The sequence below is a fragment of the Glycine max genome, chromosome 17, assembly GCF_000004515.6.
Source record: "Glycine max cultivar Williams 82 chromosome 17, Glycine_max_v4.0, whole genome shotgun sequence".
Taxonomy (NCBI): Eukaryota; Viridiplantae; Streptophyta; class Magnoliopsida; order Fabales; family Fabaceae; genus Glycine; species Glycine max.
Genome location: NC_038253.2, coordinates 33,087,176 through 33,098,938, shown reverse-complemented (window position 1 = coordinate 33,098,938; position 11,763 = coordinate 33,087,176). Strand labels below are relative to the sequence as shown.

General features: G+C 29.9%; 1 pseudogene; it reads right to left on the bottom strand.

Moving 5' to 3' along the window:
• Positions 1–2,210: 2,210 nt before the first annotated feature.
• LOC100791912 (receptor-like protein 20) lies at positions 2,211–3,397 on the bottom strand (annotated as a pseudogene).
• Positions 3,398–11,763: the final 8,366 nt, after the last annotated feature.

Sequence of the window (11,763 nt, the reverse complement as noted above, 5' to 3'; positions counted from 1 at the left end):
TTGTTAATTCTGTTTATTAGTTACCGCCAACATTTTATTTACATGCAAAGTAGATGTTTTAATCCTTGAAATAGATCAAACATGTGTTTTGGTTGAACGTGAACATAAACATTTCAAGAACATTTTTCAATATAGAAATAAAAAGTGAAAATGGAGCATGGTTTGATGCATAGTGGACGTGAATCACAGAGTCACATATATGTTGATGATTATTTGATTTTCTAAGCTACTAAAATGGAGTAGTTATTCACTATTTTAGTTGTTTTGTTAATAAAGAAAATTATAGTTTTTATTATGAGTATTAATATAATAAGTAATCAGGATGTTGGAGGTAAAACTGTACCCCTCGAACTCGATCTCCTGATACCTTATCCAAAATATCATAATAATATAATAATAATAATATAACAAAGATAATATAATCATAATATTATATTTCAAAATAATATTCATTATTTTACCTTAAAAAAAATCTTATCAAAATAATAGTATCATTGTAATGTTAGAAGGTCCATGAATATGAGACGATGAGATTTTCAAGATAAAGTTAATTGTTTATTTTTATTATTGTTTTATTATATTGAGTGATATTTAACTCGATGGTACATTACAGAAGGTGATAAACACAAATACGAACAAATATGACTCATCATAATAAGGGAGAATTACATTTATACCCTCGGACATGTACAAAAACATATACTATATACTTAAACTAATAACATGTGTGGTTTTATATTTATAATAGAATTAATTAAGTGGGTTTTATAATAAAAACAATACTTAGTACATAAGAAAAGAATTTGAAGACCATAATTGGCCACATAGACGTTTTTTTTCTGATAAAAAGAAGAAATCCAGTTTTCAATTTTATTTCATAAAGTTATAGTTGTATTAAAAAGTTTATTTTATGATAAAGAAATTTATTAAGTGCATAAAATACAGAAATTTATTAAGTGACTACAAATGATTTTTTTAGGGGGACTACAAATGATTATTCTTGACTTAAAACCATTATTTTATGTATTATAGCCTAAACGTTATCACTTTAATAAGTGCAGTTTTAATTATTAGTTTTTATAATAAAAGTTGTTTCAAGTAACGGATAATAGGTTTTTAAACTTTAATCTATTTCCCTCCAATTTTTTTAAGCTATTATTTATGTACATCATGCGAAATAAGTGACATTTTATGTGAAAAGGACTCTTACGTAAGTGAAGTTTTTATTTTAAAAATTTATTTTTTTGAAGAAAAGATTTTATATATATATATATATATATATATATATATATATATATATATATATATATATATTATACATATATAACTATTTTAATTAGTAGACACACACGCCTTTTAGAATGTTCTAATTGATCAGTTAAAAAAAAAAATTAAATAACCTTTTGGTTTCTATAAAATAAGGTATTGTTTTAGTCATTTAAGGTAGGTACACCTTATTTTAGTTATTATTATTATTGATGTAATATATCATATAAATATACCATTAAATTAATAGTTAAAATAATATTTTGTTATTACATACATTAAATACTTTTTTGTAACATTTTATAGACATTATATACAATTATAATATCCTATAACACATTATATATATAATACTTGCATGTTTATAAGAAGAGCTTGCTGTTGCTACGATGAGGGAAAGCATACTTGATTATGCATGAATAGATACATATTGTCTTTACTTAGTAATTCTAAATTTTATATCATTCTCTTTTGATAAAGCTTAGATCAATCACCTCCGCAGTAAAAAAAAGTTCAATCACCTTTGTTTTTTCTTTTTATTCGAAATTAAAATATTACGAAAAACTTAAATTATCAATCCAAATTATTTGGATCAATAACTTGGATATATATTATTATATATTCATTATGCTTTATAACTGTACTTGCCAAGTTTTTTATTATCAAGGAAAAAATCAAATATATATATATATATGTAATGTACTTTTTTTATGTTTTTAAAGTATGTATTAAAGTAATATGATAAGAAGGATTTAGATTCTTTCAAGAACCAGAAAGAATCCAACCCCTCAATTATAATCAAACAAAACATGACACCATTTAAAGAGCATAAAACATTCTTGCTACAGAAAAGATGAAATGACAATAAACGAAAGGAAACATATATAGTAGACCCATCTAAATTCAACAGTACCAAAAACAAATTCATAAATTCTATTTTTCTTTTACCAAACAACTGAAGAGACCCTTTTAAGCCATGCAAATATCTCGTGACTGAAAGTGCTTCCCAATGCCACTCCCGCAAGAAGTTCACCCCCATACCCAATCACAGCCACTTTCCAGTCAAATTCACCAAAAAATCCAGAGTCTTGATCATCATCATCTGAGGCTGAAGGTGGAACAAAGGGTGACTCTCAATCATCCTCACATTTCTTTACCAATTGATTCCCACACAGTCCTTGGTTACCTTCAAATGAAGTACCTTGAAATGTACTAAACTGCTTAATATATGGTATAGCACCTGAGAGGTTGTTGAAGGACACATTAAAATACACTATTAACCACCCAATGTGTGATTCTCAATATGGGAACCTAGCTCTGATATCATGTTAAAGTGTAGTAAAGACATCCGAAAGATTTCCTTAAAAACCGGTTCATAAGGGGTGACCTACTCAGTTATATAAACACTTATCATGTTCGTTAATCACCTGATGTGAGATTCTCAACAACGACAGAAATATTAGTTCTGCCAATTGTTGTGGAATCTTTCCTGATAAACTATTGAGAGAAAGATCCAATGCTTCAAGGTTTGAAGGGTTCCCTAAGGAAGAAGGAATGCTTCCACTAAGCATGTTATTGAACAAGTTGAGCAAAACAAGGCCAGTTAACTCTCCCATAACATGTGGAGTCTCCCCACAGAGTTTATTACTTGAAAGATCAATTGCTATCAAGTAGTAAAGGTCTTGGAGATCTCTATAAACCATGATTATCCCTTTGTTAAACATTGTCAATGAATAATAACCTTGGTCTATAATCCAATGGAGGCTTCCCAACAACAAATAGAACAGATCACCCTCATACTGTAATTGACTCTCGTTTGAAGCTTTCATGGTTTTCCAATTATGGATTGTTTCTGAAGGCAAACTTCCAGAGAACTGATTGCGAGCAAGATAAATGATGTGCAGTTTGGGAAATGTGCATGCTTTAGGGTACTTTATAGATCCATACTAATAATTATCACTTAAACAACAACTTCCGGAAGTGTTCCCAACCAACAGGGAAATGAGTCATTAATTTGGTTATTCCTGACATCAATAACCTCTAGCATTCTACAGTTGACCGATTCTCTGGGCAATTGACCCTGCAGATAATTATTGCTTAAATCCATCATTCTCATATCACTTGTTATCATATATGTTTGAGGAATGAGGCCAATGAATTTGTTTCCTTTTAGCACCAAAACTTTCAGAGATTGACTAGAACTTCCGAAACATGAGAGAACCATGCCAACTAAGTTATTAAATAATAAATCAAGATGCACAAATGATCTCAAATTGAATATCAGTAGGGATAGTTTTCCCACCAATGACCTGTTGGAAACAATTAAGCCTTGAAGATTTGTTATTCCCCATATCCAACTGGGCAATGAATTGACATTATTGTCTGACATGTAAAGATATGACTACTCAGCCAAGTTCCGTAAGAAAATTTGGAAACTCAATCATGTTGCAAGAACGCAAACCTAACAATTGAATTCGAGAAAGGGTTGCATTGAATGCATTTTGAACGACTGAAACTTGTGAAGCTCCAATTCTCCTTCCAACAAATTATAGGCCACATTAAAAACTTCTAGGTTCTCAAGTTTGAAGAGAGAGTTTGGAATTGCACCATGAAGATTACATCCTGGAAGATCCATGTAAGCTAAATTAGTTTGGTTCATTATCCAGGATGGAATTGGTCCACTTAAATAGCTGTGAAATAGGGAAAATCGAGATAGCTGGGTGAGATTTGCAAAACATAATGGAATCTGGCTATCAATATTTACCAAGTCTATATCCAAAACATAAATCCCTGACAACTTACAAATCCATGAGAAAGTGCCAGTAATGAATTCATTCCAACCAACTATTAGGGTGCGTAATTTGGAAAGATTTTCCAAGAATGATGAAAGATGGCCCCTGAATTTGTTGTGTTCAATATCTAGAACCATAAGCTGAGTGAGGTTTCCAAATGAAGAAGGCATAGACCCTGAAAAATTGCATTGTGAAATTGATAACCAATTCAATGATTTTAGATTTCCAATGGATTCAGGAAGTGAACCATAGAAACTTGTGGAAGCCGGTTCTAACATTGTAATTTGTACACTAGAATTAAAATCATGAATTTACCAGTGAGGTTTTGCCTATTTCCCATATTCAGATATCTCAAGTTTTGAAGTTGGAATATTCCAGAGGGAAATTCCCCGTGTAGTTCACAGTGATCAAGAGAGAGTCGTTGCAAAGACGAGGAAATGGTCACATAACTAAGAAGAAGAATTTCAAGATTAGTTGTGTTTTGAATTCAGCTTCTTAGAGTGGATATTTTCAAACTCAGAAGATTGTCTGCATCTGAAGAATAAAATGAGCTACATAGATCAAGAGATAGTAACTTGGACAAAAGTGAAACTTGTGGGATTTCACCAAAACAATTGGCTTCAGAAAGGTTCAGATACCTTAACTGTGAAAGCTCACCAATCCTAGATGGGATTTGAGAAGGATTAAAGTTATTATCAACAACATCAAGGTGTTTGAGGTGAAAGAGGCTGCAATTAGCCTCTATTGTACCATAGAGTTGACTGCTATCAAGATCAATTAGGATCGATCCAACCATAACTAATACCTAAATATTTTTTTTTTTACTTTAAATATGTTAGACCTTTTTACAAAAGTGTGACATTTTTATCAACATATGAAATTTTTTTTCTTTATAAATACTAACAGAAAATATTTTTTTTTACTGGTGACCTAAAGCGTAAGTTTTAGTTGTTTTACCTTTAAACTGAACCTAAGATCAATGGTAATGACATGACTTGCATGCTCATCAAATTCAATGTCATCCCATGAGCAACAATCTATGGTTGCATTTCAAGATGCTATTTTAGGATAACTCAAAAGATTATAAGAAGCATACTTGCTAATTACAAACTTTTCCTTAAATTGCAACAAGGCATAGCTTTCATCTTCGTGGCATCAAATAGGATGAACCAAAAAAAAATATAAATTGACAAAGACAGTGAATATAGCAAGAGTGACTGTATTGACAAAGCACAAGGCCACCAAAACCCCATTGCATCTTTAAATAAAAGTGAAAAGTACTAAGTGGTATTTATACTCGATTAATTGACGGTTTATGCAAAAGAATATCTAATCACATGCATTGAACTTAAACTCAAGTCGCACGCCTGCTAAATATATATAGTATTAAGATATATTTAATTATTTTACAATAATGAATGTTATGAATTAAAAACATAAATACATCATCTCTTCTACAAGGATAAAGATAAAGACTAAAACACATTAATTAATTCGGTAGAAAACAATTAAATAGCATGCAAATGATGATGAATCCTAATAATTTTAAGAGTATTTAAAAAAATATAAATTTTTAACAAATTTAATGTTACTTATTAAATTAATCAACTTTTTTTAAATGAATTAATCCAACTTTCTTAAAGGTATGAAATAGATAGAAGAGTTTTTCTTAAAGAAAAAAGAGAATCTTATATCTAGAGGCAAGGATAGTAATATATAAACAATATACAATATAATAAACAATAATATTACAAATATATCAGTAAATATTTATTTATGCATAATAATTATATTAAAATTCTTATTTTAAATTATATTCATAACTAATTTACTAGATACATCTTATTATTCAATCATGAATTTATATATGATTTTTTATTACATATAATTTTAAATAATATATTTTTTTATACCAATAAATATATTCTTTTTATACAACCATAAGCGTATCCAACTTCATTTCTTAAAAAAGAATACATAAATTCCTCTACATTTATTGAGTAAACAACATTATAAATTCTATAATGATTTTGTAGTAATTTGATCATATTTATTTTCTTATTTTTTTATCATATTTGAGTAAAGAAATTAACGAGATATATAGTGACAATTATGAAAAGAATTAAATATTAAATAAAAAATATTTAGTCATTAAAAAACAATAAATATTTTTTACTTTCACCAATACTTCCTTCAATCTAATTTAAAATAAGTGCCATCCTATCTAAGAAAAGTCAACAAATACATAAAAGAGTAAATTACATACAACTCTTCGAAGTTATTACACATGATATCCCTTTCTTTAATAACATTACTTTTAGCCCCCTCAACTATCACAATGTTTATCCTCGGTCAATGTTTTAAAATAAAAAAATAAAACAAATACAAAATCAACCTATGAAAATTTCCAATTACCCTACTTATTTAACGATTACAGGTAAGGGTTGGGTGGCATTTCTCTCCGGCTCCTCATTGATTAGGACTCGTCGGAGGCCGTTCTGGCTGAGACCTATCGCAGCCGGCGCCGGCAGCTCCCCAAGGAGGACTTGGGTGCATTCGTAGAGCGTTTCCAACTTCTCCCCACTCGTCGGAAGAGGACGCATGGGAGGCGCCGCTGCCACTTGAACCAGACGTTGCGGTGGTGGAGGCAAAGGACGTCGAGGACAACAGAGATCTGATCAACAACTTTTTCTTGCGTGAGGGAATCGGGATTGTGTTTTTTTTGGTGTCGACATAGTTCTTGAGGGGGAGAGGGCGAGTGCGTCGAAGAAGTAGCATACGACAACGACGACGGCAAAGTCGTTGGCGAATAATACAACGTTTCCATTTATTTGACTAATTACCCATTTTAGAAAATTTCCTTGATGGATAATTTTGTGGAATGATTAGTGAATTTTTTAATCTTGCTTTTGTGTTTGGTGAAGTAAATTAAGTATACAATTTCTTGAATATAAACGTTGATTTTGGAAGTTGTTGGTGTGATATTATTCATCTCACAGTTTTGGGTTTTTTTGAATAAGGTTCCCTTTGTTTACGTTCTTGTCTTGCTAGTGTCCTCTTGTTCATCTATCTCACGTTGCTGGGATTTTGGAATAAAGTTCAATTTGTTGCCTTGCTTATGATATTGTGCTTCATTGAAGAGTGTAGTGTGCCTTGGGTAAAGGAAGTGGATGAGGGTGTTTTTGGAAGAAAATATTATTAAAAAACCATGTGCCACTCACATGCGCAAGTCCGTTAACAATTTAACGATGTTAAGGGCCAGGGGATGTTACTGTTATGAGACCCAAAGAATAGGGGTTTTTACATAGGTTATAAAAAAGAGGAATACTAGGTGTAAATAATGCAAATCTCAAGGGGATGAATGTAATTAACTCATAAATAAATTAAAGGGAATAATAATTTTATAAAATTAATATTATTATTAATACTACATTGAAAAATTAAGCATACTTATTAGAGGTATTAATGAAAAAAATTTATATTATATTGAAAAATTAACATTGACAAATTTTTTAAAATATGACACTTATTTTGAAATGGAAAGAAAATATAATAATTTTTTTAATAAAATATAATTAGTGATAAAATCTACAAAAAGTATAGTATTGTTTTTATCATTACCTAATAATGTAAACAATGTTAAGTGAATTGGATCGATTTGGATTGAAAATCATAAAAAATTCAAAACCCCAACTAAACCAAATAAATTAAAAATTTGAATTCACCCTAAATCTAAACCAAACTAACTATAATCAGCTTGGTTCTCGACTGACGGATGATTTTGTATCTCTTTTATCTAATGTTAGCTGCTTCCCTAATTAAAATTGAACAATTTTAGTAATTTATTATTAAAATGTTTTTTTTAATTATTTACCTGTATGTGACTCTTTTTATCATGTTATTAGAAAATTATTAAATTATGTGGTGAATTTTAGTATCACGTAATTTTTAATATCCCAGAACTGCAAAATTATTATTTTGAAAAAACAAATCTGTCATGTGAATCTACTTTTCTATTTAAATGAAATAAAAGGAAACGACGACCTAAACAAATTATGAATCCCCACCGCACGTTATAATGCACATATCACATGAAAAATCTACGTCGGTTAAACCTGGACATAATTTCTGAAAAGAAGAAAAAACGTACAATTGTGTTCGCAAAGCATTTCATGTACTGTTGGAGGAATGGATTCAAAAACACGCATAATCAGAGAAGGATCGATAAACGTTTATGGTGTGAAAACAAGTGACGGCTGTTTAATTTTCCTTTTTTAACAACTTTTTTCTACCTTATTTGTATCTTATCATTTGAGTTTTATATTTTTAAATATTAAATTCTAATCAAATATGTTTATAGATTTATCTATAATAAAATTTTATTTTTATTATTGTTTTGGTGGAAATTTATATTATTTAATGTATACATTAAAATACGATTTACTTAACGTTTAAATTTTCATAATTCATATACAGTTCTGTTGTTTTACCTGCCGTCCCCATGTGAGACTTTAGTAATTTCAATTCCACGACCCATTTTGCACTGCAATGTGCCCCCACTTTCCAGGTTTGATTTTAGTCTTTTAGATTCTAATTCTAATTGTACTAATTGGATATCTTAAGTATCTTCCAATTGATAATTTGGTTCCATAATATTTAACAGAATCTGACATGGTAGACCAATTAACACATAAGGAAAAAGTTTACAAAGTATTGGAGTTAGAATTTAAACCTCCTGGTTCCATCCCCACACGTATTCAAGGCTTGTAAACCAATTAACCATTAGGCCATTTTCACATTTCTGATGTGTTTACACCCACTTAGCTTTTTATATTAGGCTCTCCATTTTTTTGAATGCTCTTACTTCATTTTACAGGTGCACCTATATATAATTTCAAGCATGCATTTGATAGAGTAATACATTAATTTGGAGACGACGTCGAGCATGATCCTATAAGTTAAATGGTTTTTGGTGGATCATTTTTTTAGACGGTTGAATTTATTTGTTAGAATTAATGTCTGATGTGAGAGATATGTGATTTATGCAGCGACTAATAAATAAATAATTAATAATTAACCACTAAATTGTAATGAGATTAAATAAATTTTTTTAGATAATTATTATTTGATGAGAGTAATGGTTATAAAAAGATTAATATTCATTAATGTGAAACAGGTCTTCTTTCTTACTAAAAAAGTGTTTTCTCTAATATCTAATGAAGAATAATTTATTTTGCACGAACCTAATTATAAAATTTAAAAATTTATTTTTTTGCTACAGTATAATATTGAATCACGGACAAATAATTGCAGCGGAAAGTTAACGTTAACGTCTGATTTTGATTTTGATTCATTATAAAACTTTGGCCATTCATATCCCGATTGCATATAATATTGTATCAAAATCGGGATTGTTGATTTTTTTTTTCCGCTTCAAATATAATAACCTCGAAGACTTATACTGATTTAGTGAGAAAACAAGCAATTTCCTTATGAATGAACATCCGGTAAATGTGAATTCTTTAAGAATTCTTATTTGGAGTTTTAATTCTTTATCTTCAAATATTTTGGATGAAAGCGTCTCCAGTTTACGTGAATTCTAATCACGAAGCTTATTGTTATGATTATCATGTCACAAAGCTTTTGTAATTTCCTTTTCTTCAGTACAGTGAAGGTGATTGGTTTGGTACTTTGGTTGCCTTGTTAATGTGCTTGGTAAGCGCCTTTTTCATTAGGGTCAATTAAAGCTTTATGCATGGTTTAGACATTGAAAACATGGAACGCAATAAAAGTATTTGTGAGAAATATTTACGTGGTGAAGTGGATGTCATAAAATGTTGGGACAAATATTTATGTTCCAATATTGTATGAGAGACTTGTATGTGAATTTAATTTTTTTTAATGTGAATGAATATTATTTTATGGCTTGAAATGAGATTGGTAAAATGGTTATCAATTGTTAATAGCAATAAGTATGTGTAGGTCGTATATTTACTTGGAATTAAGGGTATGATAGATTTGTTAGTTATCAAAGTAGACAAATCTATAAGATTATTTAATTTCAAATTAATGATTATTTTAATTACTCAAAATAATAAATGTTAAATTATATGATTACCAGTTTATGAGTAATTGAAATTCATTGTTATAAAATATTTATGGATCGTCCAAAGGTTAATTAGTTGTTCTTATAATTAATGAATATAATTGTAAGTAACTTGTGTGTACCATTAGTTTTATTTATATACCCAAAGGTAATAGGTAATACTAATTGGTGCATATTTAATTGTCAAATAATGTTAAGAGTTTTATTAGCATTATCATGTTTGTATGTTGTGTGCTGGTGTATCACCCAAAGGAGAGCATCAATGTACATTGACCATTATCTGAATGAATCATATATATGACGTGTTTTATGTCTCAAAACACTTATGCGAATATTATTATGCAATACATGTTTTTAATTCATTGAATTCTCATGTATCATCTGTACCAATTTTAATGGGCTTAACTTCTTTGGCTGGAATGAGCAAATCCAATTTCATCTTAGTGTTTTGGATCTTGATCTTGCTGTATTGGAAGAGAAGTCTGCTATTATTATTGATGCTAGTAGCAAAGAAGAGAAAGTTCATTATAAAGCTTGAGAAATATCTAACAGACTCAGCCTAATGTTCATGAGAATGACTGTTGCAGATAGTATTAAGACAACTCTCCCTAAGATTGAAAGTGCTAAAGAGTTTATTGGGTTAGTGGGAGAGCGCTCTCAAAAAACTGATAAGTCTCTTGCTGGAACATTAATGAGTACACTGACACCATGAAGTTTGATGGTTCACGTACTATGCATGAGCATGTCATTGAGATGAGAAACATTGTAGCAAGACTTAAGACCTTGGGAATGACTGTGAATGAGAACTTCCTTGTTCAATTTATTCTGAACTCGTTATCGTTTGAATATGGCCCGTTCCAAATGAGCTATAAAACCATGAAAGATAAATGGAATGTGCATGGATTGCATAGTATGTTAGTTCAGGAAGAAATAAGGCTTAGAATCAAAGAAGTCACTCAGTCCATTATGTAAGCCACCAAGGAAATCAAGGAGCTGGAAAGAAATTTGTGAAGAAACATGATAAAGGCAAAAGGCCATTAAGGATCAATGACGACTCTTTGCAAATCCAGAATAAGGTATCAAAGGGTAATAATTGCCATTTTAGTGGGAAATCTGGACACTTCCAGAAAGATTACCCAAAGTGTAAGTCTTGGTTCGAAAAGAAAGGTGAGCTTAATGCTTATGTATGTTTTCAATCAAACTTAACTGAAGTTCCCTATAATATAAGGTGAATTGATTTTGGAAGTATGACTCATGTTTCTAATACTATGCAAGGATTCCTTACAATTCAAACCAAAAGCCTAAATGAGAAGTTTGTCTTCATGGGAAATAGAGTGAAAGCTCCACTGGAAGCAGTAAGAACTTATCATTTAAAACTCGACACTGAACATCATTTAGATTTACTAGAAACTCTTTATGTACCTAGTTTATCTAGGAATTTAGTTTCATTATCCAAACTTGATGTTACTGATACTCTTTTAATTTTTGGTAATGGATGTTTCAGTTTATTTAAGCATAATCTTCTCATTGGTACTAGTGTTCTTTGTGATGGTTTATATAAATTAAAATTAGATGGTTTGTATGCCGAAACCGTTTTAA